Here is a 24,285-nt window from a genome sequence, read left to right as displayed (position 1 = left end):
TGTAGCTATGTTATTGACTATTGATTGCCCAAAGTTTTACTTGGATAGTTTCCCTCTTATTCAGGAACTCGTATCCAAGTCTACGTATATATTACCCCCCCTCCCCCCCGGTTGTATTTGGAATAGAACAATTATCATTGTGAGCATTGGCTATAATTTTGTACATGCATTTCTTTATTTTCTTATTCCTCCTTGTTTTTAAGTTTGAGGCCTTAATTATAATCTTGAGATCACAGAAGCATTAAAAGTAGGGTTTCTTTTTGGTGGTTTCTACGATTAGCTTTTACTTTGTATGCTATTGTGTTGGCCTTAAGAATAGTACTAGTTTCCCCTACTTTAACAAGGGTGCTTCATTGTTTCCATCTGTAAGTACTTACTTCCAGTATCTTGCAGAGCTTAGACCTTAGTGGTTGTTAATAAGGTTTGCTAGTCCCTAGTTTAGACATTTGGGATTGTTGAGGAGTTTGGCCCTCAGTTCACCAGTTTTTTTACATGGATAAATCTTCTCATATCTTTTTCCCTTGTGTAATAACTCCTGACATATGCTTTTGGCCATGGAAACCTATTTGGAAGGCAGCTCTTTTTCATGCATTCGAATACAAGATGGCTAAAATGATAGCTCCATCAACTATCTAAGATATGTCAATCTTAGTGAAAATCTTTTGGTTCTAAGAATTGCCTGATTTACTGACTGGCTCGATGATAATGTGCAACTCTAGCTCTAATTGGACACTATATAAAAGAACAAGTATATCCCTACAAGTTTAACTTTGCTCCTCTTAGTTCGAACACAATAACGTGTTATACGCTCATTTTTACGGTTTTTGTTGACATAGTGAACCATACTCGAATCTTCATTAGTTTGTTAAACGGGGTTGCTGGTGGAGATAAGTAGGATACTCTCTGCATGTTTTCAGCTTTACTATTTGCATTTTGTTGGACTAGTATGTTTGCATTCGAAACGTACTGGCTTTGTGCTTTTTGCGACCCTGCTTAGCACAAGCATGACTTTTAGCATCCATCTTAAAAATCTATATACCTATGATTTTGACTAGATAATTGTAAGATGCCCCTAGGTTGTGCAGTTCAGTTTGTTGAATTGTTTCTGGGCTTGATATAAAGAGGGTAGAGATCACCAAGAATGACCTGCAACATTGGATCGCGAACGAGGTAGCACTGCCTTTCTTGAAACCGATTGTAGGGGAATCATTGGAAAGAAGAAAACGAACTTTAATCGTTGATTGGCACTAGAACAAGATGTATATCTTTCTTACTAATTAGACACTTATTTTTCCTCGGTGTTGATGCTTTTATTACGCGCCTGTTTATACTTTCTTGGTCTTTTTGCTTCACTGCAGGATTAGCTTATAGACTTTATTTCTTTAGTTTGATGTTGCAGTCTTGCAGATGTTAGATTTCTGAACTTTCTTAGACCAGTTTGAAAGTGAAAAGTTTTAAAATTGTGTGGACACCATGACCCAATGGTTCATCAGTCGAAAATCTCTCTTTTTATTTTTGTTTAAAGATAAACCACACTTAAGATCACTAAACTATTAGTAAATTTACATTTTAGTTATTTAACTTAAAAAAAATATAAAATGGTCATTGAACTATTCGAAAGTTTCATTTAAACCATAAATTATAGGAAATTTTTTATTCAAGTCATTAGGTTGTTAACTTTTATTTTTAAGGTCTGGCCAGTGAGATCCAAACGACAATTTAATGATCGATATGATGGCTTAGTACCTATCAACAAGTAGAAGAACAAACATTAGATTTAAGTCAATTTTATGGTTAGCATCGGAGATTGGAGATCGAAGAAGAAAATTAGATTTTGGTTTACAAATTTGTGATGTTTAAAATTGTTTCATGAAGAAAAACTTAACTATAGAGGATAAAGGAAAGGATAATTTTCAATTAGTGCAAGTGATGTGAACAAAGAATACCATACAATAACGATTTTTAAAATCCAATAATTTAAATGAAAATTTTATAATAATTTAGTAGTTATTTTGTAACTTTTTGAAGTAAAGTGACTAAAACGTAAATTTACTAGTAGTTTAGTGATCATGGATGTATTATATTTTATTTTTTTAAAATGAATTCAATATTCATTTGGCACTAAAGTGGAAATTAGCTGAATATACATACAAAGGTCTTAGACCCAACATCAATCGGCACTAATAAACTCGAAAACCAAAAATGATTTAGAACAAAACAAGAACAACAAAAGAACAATTGAGCAAAAGCGTGAAGTAGCTTGAAAACCTCTTCTAGTAATGAATGGATATGCAAGAATTTCGTTTTCGTAGGTAGTAAGTTGAGTTTAAGATCATGCCAATGAGGGGCCCATTCATTCGCTCAAGCTGGTGCATTGACAATGCTTAACTATAATCTTTGGACAAGATGGAACTTTAAGTATATCCATTTGAAGATATTGTGCAACTATCTACCTAGTAGTGTAAACAAGGAAGCACAACATTGCTAAGGAGGTATTATCATCGTCCATTGGACTAAAAGCCCTCATGGGCACAACAACATAGAGCAATGTGAGCAGGTACTTCGAGAAATTTGTAGGAAATTTTTGAGAAAATAAATTAGGATTAATTTGTAAATTAGAGAAGGTATTTAGGCAATGGAGAAATTGTTAAAAGTGATGTGAAATAAATTTTTTTATGTGGGTTATGATTAAATTGCAATGTAATAAAAAGAAAAGGGACTAAAAATATAATTTTATTATAAAAATGATTTTGGTGATAAAGTAAATATAATGACTAATAAAAGGCAAAGTGGGTTTTTTATAAGAGATAGTACCCAGAATATTTGAAATTTCAAAATGTATATTCAAGGAAAGCATTCTAGCCATTAGGTTTAAAAGAAAAACAAGAGATTTTTATTAGCCAAAAGATGGCCCTTGATTTTGACTAAGGTCAGGCTAATAAAAGAAGAGATGGAAGTTTTTTCTCTTCAAACCCAATTTCCACTCATAACATTAGCTTCTCCCATTGAAATGTTGTAGAAAATATTCTTTCAAGCTTATTTTCGTCTTTTTTTTCATCATTAAATTTAAAGTTTTCAAGTTAGATAAGTGAAAAAAAATGTTGTGGAGAACCCTCTTTTAAACTTATTTTCATCTTCTTTTTCATCATTAAACTTAAGGTTTTCAAGTTGAATAAGTGAGAATTAAAAAAAAAAAAAGAGAGCATATTTTCATAATCTCTATAATGTTTACTTAAAGTTGTTATACATAAAAATTATGTGAGCATTTATCTTGACATTTTATGTATATAATTTTGAAAAGAAAGAGAAGGATGTTAAGAAAGATGCTCTACGAAAAGAAATGAGAATATAGTAAGGTAAAAAGACAGGATAAAGCATTGTGTCTAGCCAATGAGTGTTAAGTATTGAATGAGTTCATAGCTTATGGAAATCTAAAATAGTTAAGTTTAATGAAAAATATAATGCTCAGAATATACTTGTTATAATTATAAAGTGAAAAGAGTGGTAACACTGTTAGATTTTTACTTATTATGAATTAGGAATAAATTCTATATAAAAATAAAACAAATTATTTTTTATTAAATGAAATTTGATTAACAAAAGAAACAGATGAATGAAAATGTTGCTGAGAATTGGATAAATAAGTTCCATCAAGGTAATACATGTTATCTGCAACACAACAACAATTGTGTCTGTCGAAACCATTTTCAAATCGAGTTTTAAAAAAATAGGAACTGATTTTAAAAAACGAAAACGGGAGTCGTCACCAATCTTTTTAGGTGTGATTGGATCACCTTTAAAACATTTTATTCTAAAATAATTAGTTTTGGTCCACGAAATAAAAGAACGGGTTCGGGAGTCGGTTACGTACGAGGAAGGATTAGCACCCTCGAAACGCCCAAAAAATTGGTACCTAATTGATTATCCAATGTCTTTAATGACGGAAATTTAAAAAAGAAAAAAAAATTAAGATGTAGTCCCCTTTAAAATATTTTAACTTTGAAGATTGGGATTCACTCGCGTCAAAGTATTGACATTAAGTTAACCTTTTTTGAAATTCCTATATCGAAACAGCAAAACGCTATATCCAATAAGTTAGGACATATTGCTTTGAAATTCCAAGATACTGGCTTGCATTTAGAAAACCTTTAAAAAACTTAGAAGGGTGCTTAATTATTCGAATTCAACGAGAAAAGTGGCAACCCAATAAGTTAGGGCACTACTTTCTCGAAATTTCCAAACACCAAGCATCGCCTTATTTGCAAAAAAAAATCTTATCTCGAGGTAATAAGATGTCATATCCAGTGAGTTAGGACACAACACCTCAAATATCAGAGAGTAAGTATTTTATTTAACACTCGTATTATGATTTAAAAGAATATGCCGTTATTTAGGTTAAACGTGAGAGGAAAAAAAATCGAAATCCAGTAAGTTAGGGCACATTGTCTCGGATTACCAAATACGAAATATTTACTTCAGTGAAAGAATCACTATCGGGTTGGATAAAACCTAAATTCGTAATGAAACGAGATAATAAAAAATGCATAACAAATAAAAATTGATAACTATAACAGGATAAACATAAACACAAATATGAATACTAACGATAAATACGAAGGTAAGATAAATGGGTTGAATAAATAATAAGAAAAGGAAATAATGAATAAGGTAAATGTTTGAAATTATTTTAAAAAAACTATAAATAGAATAGATGATGAAATAATAATAAAAGTAATGATATGTAAATAAAATAAATATGCTAAAAAATATACAGTTATCAAATTAGTTAATATAAAATAATAACGTATAAGTAAATACAAAAATAAAGGAAAATATAATAACAATAATAGAAGAATACAACAATAATAATAGTAAAAGATATAATAACCTAATAATATAATAGTAATAGTAACAATATGACGATAATAGTAAAAATAATATATTAAATAATAATAATAAAAGTAGTGCTAATAATAATAATAATAATAATAATCTATTAAGTTATAATGAAAATAATAATAATGATGATATATTAGATAATAATAGTAAAATAATAAGTAATAATGATAAATTATAATAATAGTGATGAGAATAACAAGTGATGATAATAACAGTAACAATAGTAGTAATAATATATTAGTAATACATAATAGAGTAGTAAAAAAATATAGTAGTTATAGTAATAATAATATAAGCAGTAGCATATATACATTATGAAAAATAATGATAGTAAAATATAATAATAGTAATAATAATAATGGAATGAAGGTAATAATAATATTAAAGTAAAGTAAACAAAAATAATACTATATATCAATATATATATACATATAATGCAAATACACACTACCATATATAATAATAATAATAATAATAATAATAATAATAATAATAATAATAATAATAATAATAATATAGAAATACAAAGAGCAAATAAAAATATTAAATTTAAAAAACAATACTATATATAAAAGTATATACATACATATATGTACATAAAATATACACTAATATATAATAATAATAATAATAATAATAATAATAATATTATTATTATTATTATTATTATTAAAATCTGAAAGTAAATATAATATAATAGTAATATTAAAATGACGTAATAAAAATAATACTTATATATAGAAATGTACATACGTACATATATAATAAACATACATTAATTAATAGTAAAAACAATAGAAATGCTAATAATACTAGTATTAGAATGAAATAAGATATAAATGCAAACATAATAATATAAATAAGGTAAACAGAAACAATAAAAAAATAATAGGAAGGACATAATCGAATCTGAGAGCAATATTTTGGGGCAAATCCGTAATAAATAAAAAGAAGAGGGGATTAATTCGCACATGCAAATAACCGGGAAGGACTAAAACGGACAATAGCCCTTTGACCCAAAACGCGCAGCTTTGATTCTATCCTTTATTTCTTACTACGATTGGAGTGAATATAATGAAACCCTTTGAACCTTTTTAATTGCTATTGATATACTGATTTTTTGTTCTTGAATCTCAAAAAAAAGAAAAATCCCCTCTTGAATCTAAAAAAAAAAAAATCTCTTCTTGAATCTAAAAAAAAAATCTCTTCTCTCCAAAATACAATAGATTCCTCTCTCCAATCCCCCCTCCCTTTTGTTACAATGAACATAGGGCTCTTTTATAGCCCAAAATCCAAAGAAAAAAAAATACAAAGAATTTCATTTTCTATTGTTTTTCTTTGTTGCCCTTTTTTTGTCTTCTTTTGCAGGTATGGAGTGGTGGAGAAGTGCTATTTGCACTTATCAATGCAACTAAAGTAGTGGGATTAGGTGATTTAGGGTTTATTTTTTTGTTTTGGGTATTGGGCTAATTGGGCTAGGGTTAGGTATTAGGTTTGGGTTTAGTATTTATTTATTTGGTTTATTGAGCCCCGAGCAAAATTTGGGCCATATAGCTGCCCCTCTTTGTTTGTTGTTGTGTAACAAGAACAGAGCAAAGACTATAAAAGGACCAATTTTGCCCGGGCTCGCCGAGTCTTGAGTTCTTGATCTGCTTCTTCGATCTGTTCCCCATAAACACAGGGATGCCAAATCTGCTGTCTTCAATTTGTTCCTTATAAACACAGGGATGCCAAATCTGCTATCTTCAACTTGTTCCCTATAAGCACAGGGATTCCATGCTGAAATCTTCGATCTGCTTTACCATGAGCACAGGAATGTCGATTCGCTATCTTCGATCTGTTCCTATAAGCAGGGGATGCCAAATCTCATTTTCAACTTGTTCCACGACAATACGGAGATGCCAAATCATCTTAGATCCGCTTCGGTGAAATCATCCGAAGGTTGGATCTGCTATGTATCTGCTCTCCGTCGAAATAGAGATGCCAGATCTATTATCTTGGATCTGCTTTGGTGTGGGAACATCCGAAAGTCAAATGTTATGTCTTCGATTTGTTCCTTGTAAGCACAAGGATGCCAAATCATCTTGGATCTTGCTTGATATAAACATCCGAAGGTTAGATCGCTACGTATCTCGCTCTCCATTGAAGTGGAGATGCGGACTTGATTTGTTCTCTGACAATACAGAGACCACAAATCATCTTAGATTTGCTTCATCGTAATCACGTGAAAGCCAAATCAGCTATGTCTTCGATTTGTTCCTTATAAGCACAAGGATGCCAAATCATCTTGGATCTTGCTTCAGTATAAACATCTGAAGGTCAGATCTGCTATGTATCTGCTCTCCATTGAAGTGGAGATGCCAGACTTCGATTTGTTCTCTGACAATACAAAGATGACAAATCATCTTAGATTTGGTTCATCGTAATCACGTGAAAGCCAAATCAGCTATGTCTTCGATTTGTTCCTTGTAAACACAAGGATGCCAAACCATCTTGGATCTGCTTCAGTGAAATCATCTGAAGGTGAGATCTGCTATGTGTCTGCTCTCCATCAAAGTGAAGATGCCAAACTTCGATTAGTTATCTGACAATATAAAGACGACAAATCATCTTAGATTTGCTTCATCATAATCACGTGAAAGCCAAATCAGTTATGTCTTCGATTTGTTCCTTGTAAACACAAGGATGCCAAACCATCTTGGATCTGCTTCAGTGAAATCATTTGAAGGCGAGATCTGCTATGTGTCTGCTCTCCATCAAAGTGAAGATGCCAAACTTCGATTCGTTCTCTGACAATATAGAGACGACAAATCATCTTAGATTTGCTTCATCGTAATCACGTGAAAGCCAAATCAGCTATGTCTTCGATTTGTTCCTTATAAACACAAGAATGCCAAACCATCTTGGATCTGCTTCAGTGAAATCATCTGAAGGTGAGATCTGCTATATGTCTGCTCTCCATCAATGTGAAGATGCCAAACTTCGATTCGTTCTCTGACAATACAGAGACGACAAATTATCTTAGATTTGCTTCATCGTAATCACGTGAAAGCCAAATCAGCTATGTATTCGATTTGCTCCTTGTAAACACAAGGATGCCAAACCATCTTGGATCTGCTTCAGTGAAATCATCTGAAGGTGAGATCTGCTATGTGTTTGCTCTCCATCAAAGTGAAGATGCCAAACTTCGATTTGTTCTCTGACAATACAGAGACAACAAATCATCTTAGATTTGCTTCATCGTAATCACGTGAAAGCCAAATCAGCTATGTCTTCGATTTGCTTCTTGTAAACACAAGGATGCCAAACCATCTTGGATCTGCTTCAGTATAACATCTGTAGGCCAGATCTGTTATGCTGCGGCCTATTACCCTATTGCTTAAGGGATTAAGGCCCGTCATCCTATAGAATGATTATGCCTGATAATTAGGATGCCATGATCAAAATGAGTCGGATGTTCCTAATTAAACATGTTATGATGCAAAATTTTACGAATATGACCCCCAATCCTAGACTTCACCACTCATTCCTTCATTTATTTTTTCAAAGCATTATCCTTGCTCAACCTGTAGGCCTGTACCCTTCCTCCAATGCTACGATCTACTGAGGATGTTTGTAAAACAATCTTTTCTTAAAATTGAATCATTGATTTTGTTCATTTTCCCTCTAGACTGGATGAAAGAAATTCCTCGCGTTCCTTCATCCTTCACTTACGTGAATTTCTCGAACAATTGTCCTGTTTTAGTTTCTTGTATTGTCTAGAAATTTCAGAGTAATGCGCAAAACTCCGTTTGTAAACATATTTAGTTCATCTATCATTATTTCAATGCAACATGGAAGATGAATAAATCTTTAAGAATAATTAGATTTGAATGAATTAAGAAGAAAGAATACAAAGGAAATTAATCTGAAGGCCTATCTTTAGGAAGGAATAGAATCTAAAGATGGAAAACAAGATAGAAGTTAGATCCGCCAGATATCACCGCTTGAGTGCCTATACACCAGCTCCATGAAGTCTTTCTTGAGTTCAAAATGTGTTTAAAGGATCCCAAGTACTCTGTTGATGCCCCAGTTTGTAGCATTTTTCACTCTTTGCAACAAGATCACTGTGTACTCTTCAAAATTTGAGCTGCCCTTATAGGTTTTCAACTCAAAACCCTTTTGGTCACAAGATGCCCTTTGCGGGTTTTCACCTTGGCCTCACCGTTTTTGATTTTTTTTTCAAGGCGTCCTTTGCGGGTTTTCACCTTAGATTCTCTTCTTCTTTAGACAAAGTATTTTTTAACTGAGTCCGAGTTTACTGGATTAGGTAAACTTTTCCCATCCATTTCTGCTAAGATCAATGCACCACCGGAGAAAGCTTTCTTCCGACATACGGCCCTTCCCAATTCGGCATCCATTTTCCTCTAAAATCCTTTTGAATAGGAAGGATCTTTTTCAGTACAAGGTCTCCCTCATGGAATTCTCTTGGTCGAACTTTCTTGTCATAAGCTCGCATCATTTGCTTCTGATACATCTGACCATGTCGAATGGCTTTTAGCCTCTTTTCTTCAATCAAGTTCAACTGGTCATACCGGGATTGAACCCACTCACTTCATCTAATTTTACTTCATCAAAATTCGAAGAGAAGGTATTTCTACTTCAATAGGTAATACTGCTTCCATCCCGTAAACTAACGAGAATGGAGTTACCCTAGTAGAGGTTCTGACAGATGTTCGATAGGCCAGGAGTGCAAACGGTAACTTCTCATGCCAATCTCTATAGGTCTCAGTCATCTTCCCCACTATTTTCTTAATGTTCTTGTTGGCGCTTCTCTCGCCCCATTCATTTTGGACGATAGGGGAAGAATTGTGATGCTTAATCTTGAACTGGTCGCAAACTTCTGCTATCATTTTGTTGTTCAAGTTCAATGCATTGTCTGATATGATCCTTTCAGGCATCCCATACCGACAAATGATCTCTTTCTTCAAAAATCGACTCACAGCTGACTTAGTAACATTTGCTTAAGAAGTGGCCTCTACCCATTTTGTGAAGTAGTCAATTACTACAAAGATAAATCGATGTCCATTCGAAGCTCTCAGTGATATTGGTCCAATGACATCTATGCCCCACATGGAAAAGGGCCATGGAGAAGTCATAACATGTAGAGGTGAAGGTGGTACATGTATCTTGTCTCCATAAATCTGACATTTATGACATTTCTTGGCGTAGTTGATACAATCCCCTTCCATGGTAGACCAATAATATCCAAATCTCATGATTTGTCTAGCCATCGTGAACCTATTTGCATGTGTCCCACATACGCCTTCATGAACTTCTTCTAAAATTAGCTTAACTTCCATAGCATCAACACATCTCAAAAGTACCTGGTCTTTCCTTCTCTTGTACAGGATATCCCCATCCAAGACATAGTCGCAAGCTAGCCTTCTCAACGTTCGTTTTTCATTTTCATTGGTCGGCTCAGGGTATTTACGATCCCTCACATATCGTAATATATTCTGATACCAAGGGTTATCATCCTATTCTTCCTTATCAATATTGCAACAATGTGCTGGAGCCTCGTAGACACTCATTTGAATTGGTTTTATCTCTTCTTCTTTATTCACCTTAATCATTGAGGCCAAGGTTGCTAAAACATCTGCCATCTGATTTTCGTCTCGTGGGAGATAATTGAAGGTGATGTCATCAAACTCCTCAAGTAACCCCAAGACTACCTTTCGATAATTAATCAATTTAGGGTCCCTTGTTTCCCATTCACCTCTAAGCTGATAAACAACCAACGCCAAATCTCCATATACTTCTAGGGTTTTTATACCTCGCTCTATAGCTGCTTGAAGTCCCATGATGCATGCTTCATATTCAGCCATATTGTTTGTGCAATCAAAGTCCAACTTGCATATAAAAGGATAATGATCGCCATTCGGAGATACCAAGATTGCCCCAATTCCATTTCCGACTGCATTAGAAGCCCCATCAAAATTAAGCCTCCAAGAAGAATTTTCAGTCATTGCTATACACATCAACTCCTCATTTGGAAAATCGAAGTTCAATGGCTCATTATCCTCTAGAGCCCTACTGGCCAAGAAATCTACTACCGTACTTCTTTTTATAGCCTTCTGACTTATGTAGATTATATCAAATTCTGAAAGCAAAATTTGCCATCTCGCCATTCTTCCATTCAGAGCCGTTGACTCTATCATGTATTTCAATGGATCAAGCTTTGAAATGAGCCAAGTGGTATGGTATAGCATGTACTGTCTTAATCTCCGAGTTGTCCAAATCAGAGCATAACATAACTTTTCAATCGGTGAATAACTCATCTCACAGTCAGTGAACTTCTTACTGAGATAATATATTGCCTTCTCATTTTCTCTTGACTCATCATGCTGACCAAGCACACATCCCATAGAATTACTGAACACTGATAAGTACAGTATTAATGGTTTATCTGGGTTGGGTGGAGACAATACCGGAGCATTCAACAAATACTACTTGACCTTTTCAAAAGCATTCTGGCATTCCCCATAACAAATACCTTGATTGTGCTTTCTGAGGAGGCGAAAGATAGGATCACATTTCTCGGTTAGTTGTGAAATAAACTGAGCAATATAATTCAACCTTCCTAGGAATCCTCGAACTTCTTTTTGAGTACGTGGTGGAGGTAATTCTCGTATGGCTCTAACCTTGTCTGAGTCGACTTCAATTTATTTTTCACTGACTACGAAGCCTAACAACTTTCCAGATCTGGCTCTAAAGGTACACTTTGCTGGATTAAGCTTCAACTGAAATTTTCTCAACCTTACAAACAATCTTCTCAAGACCTCAATATGCTCTTTTTCCGTACGCAACTTGGCAATCATATCATCGACGTATACCTCAATATCATTATGCATCATGTCGTGGAACAAGTTCACCATGGCTCTTTGGTATGTTGCCCCTGCGTTTTTTAGTCCAAATGGCATTACTTTATAGCAAAAGGTGCCCCACAAGGTTATAAAGGTGGTTTTATCCATGTCCTCTGGATGCATCTTTATCTGGTTGTATCCTGAGAAACCATCCATAAAGGAGAACAATGAATATCCATTGTGTTATCTACTAAAGTGTCAATGTGGGGTAAAGGAAAATTATCCTTTGGGCTTGCTTTATTCAAGTCTCTGTAATCGACACACATTCGTACTTTTCCATCCTTCTTGGGAACAGGCACAATGTTAGCTACCCATTCGGAGTACTTTACTTCTTGCAAGAATCCCGCATCAAACTGCTTCTTGACTTCGTCCTTTATTTTCAAAACGATATCTGGCCTCATTCTTCGCAACTTCTGTTGGACTGGCTTACAATCCTGTCTTATCGGAAGACGATGTACCACAATGTCTGTACTCAATCCAGGCATATCCTGATATGACCAGGCGAAGATATCTTTAAACTCTCGAAGCAACTCAATCAGACCATGTCTTGTGTCCACGCCAATTAGGGTTCCGATTTTCAACTCCTTCCCTTCCTCTGGGGCTATATTCTCTATTGCCTCTTTCTCATGTGGCATGATTTGCTTCTCCTCCTGCTTAACCATTCTTAATAGATCGAGAGATACGTCACAATCTTGAACATCTTCAAAATCCTGAGGTTCCTCTAAACTCATGTCTTGCTCGCTAGAAAAATTAGGAGCTGTAGTATCCGCGCTTATATCATTGATATCTAGAAACCTGTGGGGGTATGAAAGAATATACAAAGAATGAATGAATCGAAGAATGATTGTTTATGTGCTATGAATAAAAGAATAAGAATTGCTAGAATTTGAAGGAATATTAGTCGATAAAAATAGAACAATACTCGTTTAAATTGATAAAAAGTTATATTTTATTTAAATAATTATAGATGAACATAAGCCTATTTCTAGAGTAACAGACATGTTTTGAGAATTACTCTGAAAAATTTCTAAAGACTACAGGAAGGTCTTCCGCAGTCCAATTATTCAGAGAGCTCCTCGGTTCGTGAGGGCAAATGCCTTCGAGGCTTCCTTGCTCCGATCCTTCATTGTGCACAGCATTAACTTGATGTCTTTCTTTTATCAGCAGTCGTCCTGATTTGAAGGATTTAGATATAGGTGGGAATGTCATCGGTTCCCACTCCACTTCTCTTCCATTCAAATGCGCCTTTCTTCTCGCTTGGCGCTTCTCTATTTCCTGCCTCTTGTGCTTGTGGTCTGGCTTAAAGCCCAAGCCAAAGCAATCCTTCTTAATCAGTTTTGGAATTTGAACCCCTCCTTGCAACTGTCTTCCTAGCCCTTTTCGCGGCAATGCTCCTTTCCCCATCATCATTCGTAGGGCCATCCTTGTGGCTCCAGACATTTTGGGTACCGGCACTTCGCTTCCTTCCAAAATGAAGGTGACATTAATGACCTCTAAAGAGTGGAAAGAACATTTAATAGCCTCTTCATTTGCCTCAACATAAGGGGCCTTGCTGGTAATTGCCGCTATGATGTCCTCTTCCGCATTGATGGTTATTAAGCGACCATCTGCCACTAACTTTAATTTTTGGTGCAATGAAGAGGGCACCGCTCCTGCCGAGTGTATCCATGGTCTCCTCAATAAACAATTGTAGGAGGGCTTGATATCCATTACTAGGAAATCAACTTCATACGTATTCGGCCCAATCTCCAGAGGGATGTCAATTCATCCCATTACTTTTTTTTCAGTTCCATCAAAGGCTCTTACCACATTATGACACGTTTTCATATGCGAACTGTCAATGGGCAATCTGTTTAGGGTGGATAGCGGCAGGACGTTCAAAGCAGACCCATTATCCACGAGTACACTTGGAAGTGTGTATCCTTTACATCGAGTAGTGATGTGTAGGGCTTTGGTTGACCATATGCCCCCAGGTTGAATTTCATCATCATTAAAATAAATGAAATTGTCAGCACTAATGTTGTTTACTAACCGGTCTAGCTTGTTAACGGATATGTCATGGGTAACATATGTTTCGTTAAGCACCTTTAACAACGCATCTCGATGCACCTCAGAATTCAAGAGTAGGGCTAACACTGATATACGCGCTGGCTGCTTGCGCAACTGCTCGACCACGCTATATTCGCTATGTTTCAGGAATTTTAGAAACTCCTTAGCCTCTTCCTTCTTTACTAGCTCATTGATGAGTACTTCAGTCTCATTCTCCCTTTCAGCCTCGACATCTTTTGTCTTTGCGGGCTCTACTATGATATTCCCCTCGTCGTAACATTTCCCATTTCGTGTATGAGAACCTTCATTTTGTGTGCCCCTGGATGCACTAGCTATACTCTCTCCCTCAGGTATTGTTATATTGCAGTCATAGCTCTATGGCACCCTCTTGCCATCCTTATAAGGGAAATGATTGGGTTTATGGATGACTATTTTGGGCCTAGTTTGTGACCCCTCCTCATTATTCCTTGGCAAGGAAATAATAATTCTCAGTTGGTTGGTTCTTTGTCGTTCATTCTCCAGCACACATAGTTGTCTTTCATAAGAACTACCTTCAGAAACCTGCAACTCTTTGTTAACTATAAGGCCTTGTACCATGACCTTGAACTCTTCACAATTTTGGATCATATGACCCACTTCCTCATGGAACTCATAATGGTTCTCTATTCCTTCTCCTCATTTTCTAGAGGTCAGTATACCTCTCTTCACCATCTCTTCCCATATTACCTTCATAGGTGTCTTCACCTCAGCAATGTCTTCCTTGATTTTTCTTTTCTTTGTTTCATCAATGGCATTCACTCCTTGATTGCCATGATCCGGTAATGGATTTTCGGCATTAGGGGTACTGTCGAATTTCACAACCCCCATCTTGATAAGCCTCTCTACGGCCTTCTTGAATCCTGTGCAGTTTTCGATCGAGTGCCTCGGTATTCCCGCATGATATTCGCACTTAGCATTTGCATTATACCATCTGGGGTACGGTGGCTGTAGCGGTTTCAAGTGAAATGGAGCAATGGCATGTGCATCATACAAGCTTTGATAAAGCTCACGATACGTCACAGGGATAGGCGTAAATTGCATTCTTTCCGAATTCTGTCTTATGCCCGATTCCTGTTTTTGGATATTTTGTTGTTCGACCATAGCTGCTTTGGGTTGACCAACTGTGATTGCCCTCGAGTTGAGACTAATCACCTTATTGTCCTTTCTCCTTGGGGCCGATCTTTTAGCCACTTCCCCCTCGATTTTACCGCCTCTCACGGCATTCTCAATCATCTCACCCGTCATAACTATATCCGTAAAATTTTTTGTGGTACTTCCAATCATATGTGTAATGAATGGCGCCTTCAAAGTATTAATAAATAACATGGTGGTTTCCTTTTCTAATAATGGTGGTTGTACTTGCATTGCCACCTCCCTCCATCGTTGTGCATATTGCCTAAAACTTTCATTAGGTTTTTTCTCCATGTTTTGAAGTGTGATCCTATCTGGCGTCATATCAGTCACATGGTTATACTGTTGCATGAAAGCCTATGCAAGATCTCTCCATGAACTGATTCTTGCACGGCTCAACTGATTGTACCACCTAGCCGCCGCTCCCATTAGGCTGTCTTGAAAATAATGGATCAATAGTTGATCGTTGTTCACGTAACCAGTCATTTTTCTATAAAACATTGTTATGTGTGCCTCTGGGCAAGTAGTCCCGTTGTATTTTTCAAACTCTGGCATCTTAAATTTATGAGGAAGCACCAAATCTGGAACCAAACTTAAGTTTTTGGCATCAATCCCATGATGATTGCCAGCGCCTTCTAAAACCCTAAACTTCTCCTCTAACCACCTGCAACGATCTTCCAATTGTTTTGAGGATTCAGTGGCCATTCTTTCCTTCTCCATTAAATCTAGATCAAGAGTAATAGGGTTGGTCGAGCTATCACCCAAATTATTTCCCAACCCAGATGGGAAATTTATGGGGATTCTAGCATCCACTGGCCCATATTGAGGCCTTACTGTGATAGATGGCCTTCTAAGAGGTGTCTCAGTTTGCAGGGGCACATGAGGTGGAGTAAAACCCGGAAGAGGACCTTCATTATCCTCTTCAGTGATCACCATGGGAGCTTTTCCTTTATCGGTGGCTCTCTCAAAATTGAGCGATTTCACCATCATGTTTCTCGAGCCTCTAGCATCTGCTCCCTCATTTCATTCTGTATTTTGGCCAACTGCTCTTGCATTTGATCTTGCATATTTTTTTGTAATTGCTCAAACCTTTAATCTATGTTCTTAGTTTTAGTACGAGTGCCGTAAGGATGTGTGATTTCCAGATTTTCTTTTCTACCTCTCTGGAAAGTAAACTTTAACTAATCATGGTTTTTCTATAATTTTGAATGCAAATAATGTGATGAAATGTTATGAGATGCAAATGCATGAATGAAAAAAGAATATCGATTCTGGTTCAACTTCATTTAGAAAATTTTATTTAGAAAAAGAATATCTTTACATATAAGAGGATTACAAATATGATTTCGCTCTAAGGCCCAAAGCTTTAACTCTATCTAATAAAAGGGTTAACTTTCGTCCTACATCCGACAATGATGAATACATCAGACTCAATACGTCAGCTCGAATTGCCAAGTCTTGCACATACTCAGCAACCTCTCGAATCTAAGCTGTGGCTTCACCAATGACATGATCCCTTTTTCTGACCTGTTCTTTAGCCTGATGTAGCTCTCCCCTCAGATAATCCTCTTGCGCCTTGAGCTGCTCAACCCGGAGTTCACCGTCATGCAATGCCACCTCCAAATCTTCAACCTTGCTTCTTAGCTCCTTTAACTCGACCGTAGAATTATGGTTTTGGTGCCAACGCAGGGATTTTCCAAGTTCCATTACCTTGGTTTTCAATCCTTTATTCTCTTCCTCTAATGCCAAATTATGCCCCTGCATTTCTTGGAATTTCCTCTCCCAGTACTCGGCTCTATCCTTTTCTTCTTGAAGCTCCTTCTACCACTGATTCGAAGATCCTCCTACTCTCGCCCTCCTCAAGGCTATTTGTGCCCTTTTGTAATGCTCCCTTGGATCATCTCGATCTTCCTCAATCTTCCTTTTTTCTCTCCTCTCTTTCTCGACTTCCATCTTTTGAACATCAACGTCCAAACTCAAGTACATCTTTTCTTCTTCGAGCTTTGCTATCCTCCTCTCAAACTCCAAGCTTTGTCTCTCTAACTCCTGTTTCATAATTTCTAACTCTGAGGGTCTTACTTGCAAATATTCCTCCATTGGTCAAGCTCCTTCCATACTTGGCTTAGGGATATTATTATTAACTCTTCTACCTCTCCATTCTATATATTCCGGTGTCGTAACGGGGCTAATAGCTTTTCCTCTCAATCGACAAGTCTTCTTTCAAACACTAGAAACTTCACTAACCCTCCTCTTGTAATCGGCTCCTCTATATACAAACTCACTTTGAGCCAACCCCTGAGTCGCTGGTATGAACTGTCTCAATCCATGCTGCCTCAGTACGAGCAAAGGGGCATAGCCAATGGCACCCCAAATCCCCAATAAGGGTACCCAATCAAAACTACCGCATCGGTAAAGAACCTCACCAGGCATCATCCACGGAGCCCTCCACTCGACATCTTTCGACTGAAGGTTCTGAAATAACGCTATCCAATTCTCTTCTGGAACATCAACTCTCCTGGTTGAAGCTACTATATCTTTCAACGGTGAATAATCCTCAAAGTAAACCCGACAAACCACCCTATCTATCAACCAGAAATGACTGTAGAACCAAGCCAAAAGCAACTGAGCACACCCTATAAACCTGCCAGAATCAGCCCTCCTACATGCACCTAAAGACCTAAATGTTTCCACCAAAATTACAGGGACAGAAGTGACCTTTTTACTAAGTCGATGAAAAAGATCCGTGGTTGCCTCATCCACATATCCCAAAGCCCTAGGGAAGACCATCAATCCATATAAACTTAGGGCAAAAACATCTATCTTCTTTGTCTCATCAGGGTGTGTCAGAATCAAATCTTTCAAAGCATCCCACGAAATGCACTTGCACTCACCCTTTTCTTTAATTCGGGCCGTGGCCCACTGCTCACTCATCCCCGTAATAATTATCAATTTCTTCCAAAAGGTAGGGACACAAGGAGCTCCGGAATAGATCCTATCATTCTGAAACCGGGGACAACGAAGTAAAGCAGTATACTCTTCCACCGTAGGTACCATGTCTACTTTCTCAAAAGTGAAGCAACTGTATGCCGGGTTCCAAAACTGAGCAAGGGCTCTGAATAAGTGCTCGTCTATCTGAACATCAAGCAAGTAAGGTAAGTCTCCATAGTTACCGTAGAATAATTACTTAGTCTCTTTGCCCCACTGATCCCAAATTTCCTTAAGCTCTTAGAGATTATTCTGTGTGACACTTATACGAGTATAATCTGGCAGCTCCGACACATATCCTATAGCTATACTGTCTCCCTTTTCTAGTTGAGTTTGCTCGGACCATCTGTGGACATTAACGTTGCCTTCCACTTTATCAAGAAGTCCGTTCTCCATAATAAAACTTCCTAACTTAGAAACTGACCATGAACCGATATCTTTGTAAATGCAAAATGACATGAAAGCAAAAGAAAAGAGATAGTCAGTATCACATGATATCAATAAATTTCAACGATAACTTATAAGGGTAATGTCTAAGTTGGGCTCATACGGTCCTTCGACATGGGGTTGGTTCTAAAGTTTGAGGTACCCGAACCAATAGATTCCTCGATCCTCACCCATTATAGGCTCATTTGAATCGAGTTCAGTTCAGGGGAATACATTTCCCTATGGCTACACGGAGATGAAAATCTTACGAAACCATAGGTACGGATGTATCCCAAAGTGATCCACTATCTCGCACGAGGCGAAAACCTCACGAAGGCGTAGCTTTTCACTCCCACTTAAGGGTGTGACCACAACGGTCATGCAAATGCAATGCGATCAAAATATAGCATGTAATAATACAAACACATGTAATGCAAAGAGGATTAAATTTTAAAATTTTTAATTTCCGACATTAAGACAAGAGATAATCAATTACATGGCCTGACTCTCTTATTAATCCCCAGCGGAGTCGCCAAGCTGTCGAAACCATTTTCAAATCGAGTTTTGAAAAAATGGGAACTGATTTTAAAAAACGAAAATGGGAGTCGCCACCAATCTTTTTAGGTGTGATTGGATCACCTTTAAAACATTTTATTCTAAAATAATTAGTTTTGGTCCACGAAATAAAAGAACGGGTTCGGGAGTCGGTTACGTACGAGGAAGGATTAGCACCCTCGTAACGCCCAAAAAATTGGTACCTAATTGATTATCCAATGTCTTTAATGACGGAAATTTAAAAAAGAAAAAAAATTTAAGATGTAGTCCCCTTTAGAATATTTTAACTTTGAAAATTGGGATTCACTCGCGTCAAAGTATTGACATTAAGTTAACCTTTTTTGAGATTCCTATCTCGAAACAGCAAAACGCTATATCCAATAAGTTAGGACATATTGCTTTGAAATTCCAAGATACTGGCTTGCATTTAGAAAACCTTTAAAAAACTTAGAAGGGTGCTTAATTATTCGAATTCAACAAGAAAAGTGACAACCCAATAAGTTAGGGCACTACTTTCTCGAAATTTCCAAACACCAAGCATCGCCTTATTTGCAAAAAAAAAAAAAATCTTATCTCGAGATAATAAGATGTCATATCCAGTGAGTTAGGACACAACACCTCAAATATCAGAGAGTAAGTATTTTATTTAACACTCGTATTATGATTTAAAAGAATATGCCGTTATTTAGGTTAAACGTGAGAGAAAAAAAATCGAAATCCAAAGAAGTTAGGGCACGATTGTCTCGGATTACCAAATACGAAATATTTACTTGATGAAAGAATCACTATGGGGTTGGATAAAACCTAAATTAAGTAATGAAACGAGATAAATAAAGAATGCATAACAAATAAAAATTGATAACTATAACAGGATAAACATAAACACAAATATGAATACTAACGATAAATACGAAGGTAAGATAAATGGGTTGAATAAATAATAAGAAAGGAAATAATGAATAAGCTAAATGTTTGAAATTATTTTAAAAAACTATAAATAGAATAGATGATGAAATAATAATAAAAGTAATGATATGTAAATAAAATAAATATGCTAAAAATATACAGTTATCAAATTAGTTAATATAAAATAATAACGTATAAGTAAATACAAAAATAAAGGAAAATATAATAACAATAATAGAAAAATACAACAATAATAATAGTAAAAGATATAATAACCTAATAATATAATAGTAATAGTAACAATATGACGATAATAGTAAAAATAATATATTAAATAATAGTAATAAAAGTAGTGCTAATAATAATAATAATAATAATAATCTATTAAGTTATAATGAAAATAATAATAATGATGATATATTAGATAATAATAGTAAAATAATAAGTAACAATGATAAATTATAATAATAGTGATGAGAATAACAAGTGATGATAATAACAAGAATAATAGTAGTAATAATATATTAGTAATACATAATAGAGTAGTAAAAAAAATATAGTAGTTATAGTAATAATAATATAAACAGTAGCATATATACGTATGAAAAATAATGATAGTAAAATATAATAATAGTAATAATAATAATGGAATGAAGGTAATAATAATATTAAAGTAAAGTAAACAAAAATAATACTATATATCAATATATATATACATATAATGTAAATACACACTACCATATTATAATAATAATAATAATAATAATAATAATAATAATAATAATAATAATAATAATAATAATAAAATGTAGAAAGTAAATATGATATAATAGTAATATTAAAATGACGTAATAAAAATAATACTTATATATAGAAATGTACATATGTACATATATAATAAACATACATTAATTAATAGTAAAAACAATAGAAGTGCTAATAATACTAGTATTAGAATGAAATAAGAGATAAATGCAAACATAATAATATAAATAAGGTAAATGAAACAATAAAAAAATAATAGGAAGGACATAATCGAATCTGAGAGCAATATTTTGGGGCAAATCCGTAATAAATAAAAGAATAGGGGATTAATTCGCACACGCAAATAACCGGGAAGGACTAAAACGGACAATAGCCCTTTGACCCAAAACGCGCAGCTTTGATTTTATCCCTTATTTCTTACTACGATTGGAGTGAATATAATGAAACCCTTTGAACCTTTTTTATTGCTATTGATATACTGATTTTTTGTTCTTGAATCTCAAAAAAAAAAAGAAAAATCCCCTCTTGAATCTCAAAAAAAAAAATCTCTTCTTGAATCTCAAAAAAAAATCTCTTCTCTCCAAAATACAATAGATTCCTCTCTCCAATTCCCCCTCCCTTTTGTTACAATGAACATAGGGCTCTTTTATAACCCAAAATCCAAAGAAAAAAAAATACAAAGAATTTCATTTTCTATTGTTTTTCTTTGTTGCCCTTTTTTTGTCTTCTTTTGCAGGTATGGAGTGGTGGAGAAGTGCTATTTGCACTTATCAATGCAACTAAAGTAGTGGGATTAGGTGATTTAGGGTTTTTTTTTTTTGTTTTGGGTATTGGGCTAATTGGGCTAGGGTTAGGTATTAGGTTTGGGTTTAGTATTTATTTATTTGGTTTATTGAGCCCCGGGCAAAATTTGGGCCATACAGAGTCTATAGAAAAATTTTCTCAAAATTGCAGAAATCAAATTTGAAAAAGAGATTTATTTTCCTAAAAAGCTATATCAATCTCGTTTTAAATAGATCAAATGGAAAGGGAGTCTGAATTATGGATTAAGAGAAAATTCGACTTTAGTAAGGATGACTCAAGCTAACAGGTAGCGACTTTGGACTCAAATTTAAAAATTTTCTACAATTTTTATTTTTAATAATAAATTATGAAATTTGTCTAGGTAAAAGATCATTGAGTCTAGTTTCTAAAACATCAAAAGAATCTTGATTTTTAATTCTATAGATTGATATATAAATAATTTCGTGACTGCTATATGGCTAGACTGTTGGGATCTATGCCCTAAGTGTAATTTATTCGCAATTTGTACTTTTAATTTTTTGAACAATTTTGTTTAATAAAATTCAATTAAATTATTCACATTAATATTATTTGTATTTGTCCTTAACAGTTTTTGTACGTAAAACAAAATGTAAGCAAATATTGTCTCACTAATTACTTAATGATTAACGAATATTAAGTTGCATTTTGAGGTTGGATCATAATGCGAGAAGACAACCTATATTAGTAGGTAATCTAAAAGGCTTATAATCTGATGAATCGAAATTGAGCAAAACAGTTAAATGACTATTATGTCGTTTATTAAGGGCCAGTTTGACAATGCTTTTGAAAAGTGCTGTGGAAAAGTGCTTTTGAGAAATACTTTTGAGAAGTGCTTTGGAAAAATTTAAGTGTTTGATATTGCTGTCAAAAAGTATTTTTGAGAAGTAAAATGTCCATTTTAGACATGATATTATAAAGTAACAAATATGTATTTAAATAATATTCAAATTAGTTAATATTATGATATTTTAGCAAAAATATAAAAAATAATTTATTATAACTTATTGTTAATATTTTAATATATAATATTAATTTTTAATATTTCTAAGTAATTAATAATAATTATTTATTAAATTTAATTAGAATATATAAACTATATTTAAATATTTAAATATAATAATTAAATATTTGTAATTAGATATTGACACAATTGTATTATTTTAAAAATATTTTTATTTTTAATTAATGCTTTTAACACATTTGTAAAACTCATATTAAATAACCAAGAAAGAGAACATAAAATAATAGCATCAAACACATTTTAAGTCAAAAAAGTAAGGTTAAAAAGGTAAAATAACAACTAAAAGTGCTTTTTGGCTGAAAAAGCTAAAATTTACTGCTTTTTCATCTCTAAAAAGGCTCATCCCAAAAGTTAAAAAAGTTGTCCCAATGATATGTTTTCTTCATTGCTTTTAAGAGAAAAACACTTTTTTTAGAAAAAACTCATTCCAAAAGCAATGGAGAACACACCCTAAGTCCAATAAGGGAGATACCTTATCTATGGTATCGGAGTGGTTGACTGCCAAAAGATAAAGACATAGATGTGATTTTTTGGATTGACAATACATCGAACATGACCCAAGTCAAATTAATCATAGATTCGTTCATAGATGAATTCACTTGTGATATTCAGAGTGTGATTAACTCAATCGTGATTAAGTGAATGACTATGTGGACATGACTTGTATGCTTTGATGTATTGAAAGCCCAAGTTCAAAAAATTAAACAACCAAAAGATGGTATGTTGGGTATAAGACTTTTGCATGATATAACTTCATTTGCAATAGTAGAATTCATAACTCAATAAAGGGTTAATGGTGTTCTCTCATTGGGCATTACATGATAGATAAAAAAATAACATGACCATAGGTCATTCGTCTAGGACGAATTATTTAATTACTATTTGTTAGTAATTGGCTTTTTTCATGAAATAAGATGTAATGGTTATCATTAGATAAACTAGGATCATATTGTGTAAACGAATTTAGCCCATAGAGATAAAAGGATATCATATTGGAGTAATACACTTATGACAAGATCATTGTACAAGTATCAAAAAGTTGTTTTCATAAATAATAGACGAAAAGTCTAAACTTAAATTATTTTAATGCTAATTATATATATCCAATCGATCCATCCGTAAGCTCGACATAATCCAAAATGTTTTGCATATAGAATCAATATTATAAAATGAATGAAGACGATGATTAAGAAAAATAAATCGCATATATCACCATCTACAAGTGAATGCATTTTCTTGTTAAGTATAAAAGATTACTTAGAAATTAAATTAATTTCTTTGAGTTATTATTTAATTAATTTAAATTAAATAATTAAATTTCAATTAAAAATTAAATTAATTAGTCATTATTTATTGAACGAGGCAATTAAAATTGGGTTAAGAAAATAATTTAATTGATAAATTAAATAAATAAATAATTTTTGGGAAATAAAAAAATTAGTTATTGGGTTTGTTAACTATATGAGTTGGTTAAAAGTCTAGACATCACATATAATTGTACCAATACACAAGATAGGTCGAGAGCCCATCCCAAGTGAAAGAGGGGACAAACCCTAGTGCTTATTAAGGTGTGTCACCACTCCTAGTGTTTCATGAGTAAAAAACTCTATTTTTATTAAAATATTATTATTTAATTATTCCTTATTCAAGTAAAATTCTTGTAACTTTTTCCTATAAATAGGAACTATGGGATCATTCAAATACACTAGTTATTCATATTTTAAGCGTCATTACTCGGTCAAAAAATAATGAGGATTTATTTACAAAAAGATTCTATAT

At 34.1% G+C, this 24,285-nt stretch overlaps 1 protein-coding gene across 3 annotated transcripts in view; it reads right to left on the bottom strand.

Moving 5' to 3' along the window:
* Positions 1-24,285, bottom strand: part of LOC108454161 (dihydropyrimidinase) — a 107,689-nt gene that overhangs the window by 79,512 nt on the left and 3,892 nt on the right. Inside the window, exon 1 of one of the 3 annotated variants that reach the window (XM_053030681.1) lies at positions 104-114. The exons of 1 other annotated variant lie outside the window; for it this stretch is intronic. The gene's annotated coding sequence lies outside the window, so the exon portion shown is untranslated. Of the gene's footprint in view, positions 1-94; positions 115-24,285 lie in introns of those variants that run through there. One more of the 3 variants, XM_053030677.1, reaches the window with a different exon arrangement.

This window comes from Gossypium arboreum, chromosome 7 (genome assembly GCF_025698485.1).
Source record: "Gossypium arboreum isolate Shixiya-1 chromosome 7, ASM2569848v2, whole genome shotgun sequence".
NCBI classification, from domain to species: Eukaryota; Viridiplantae; Streptophyta; class Magnoliopsida; order Malvales; family Malvaceae; genus Gossypium; species Gossypium arboreum.
This window is presented reverse-complemented; position numbering and strand designations above follow the sequence as displayed.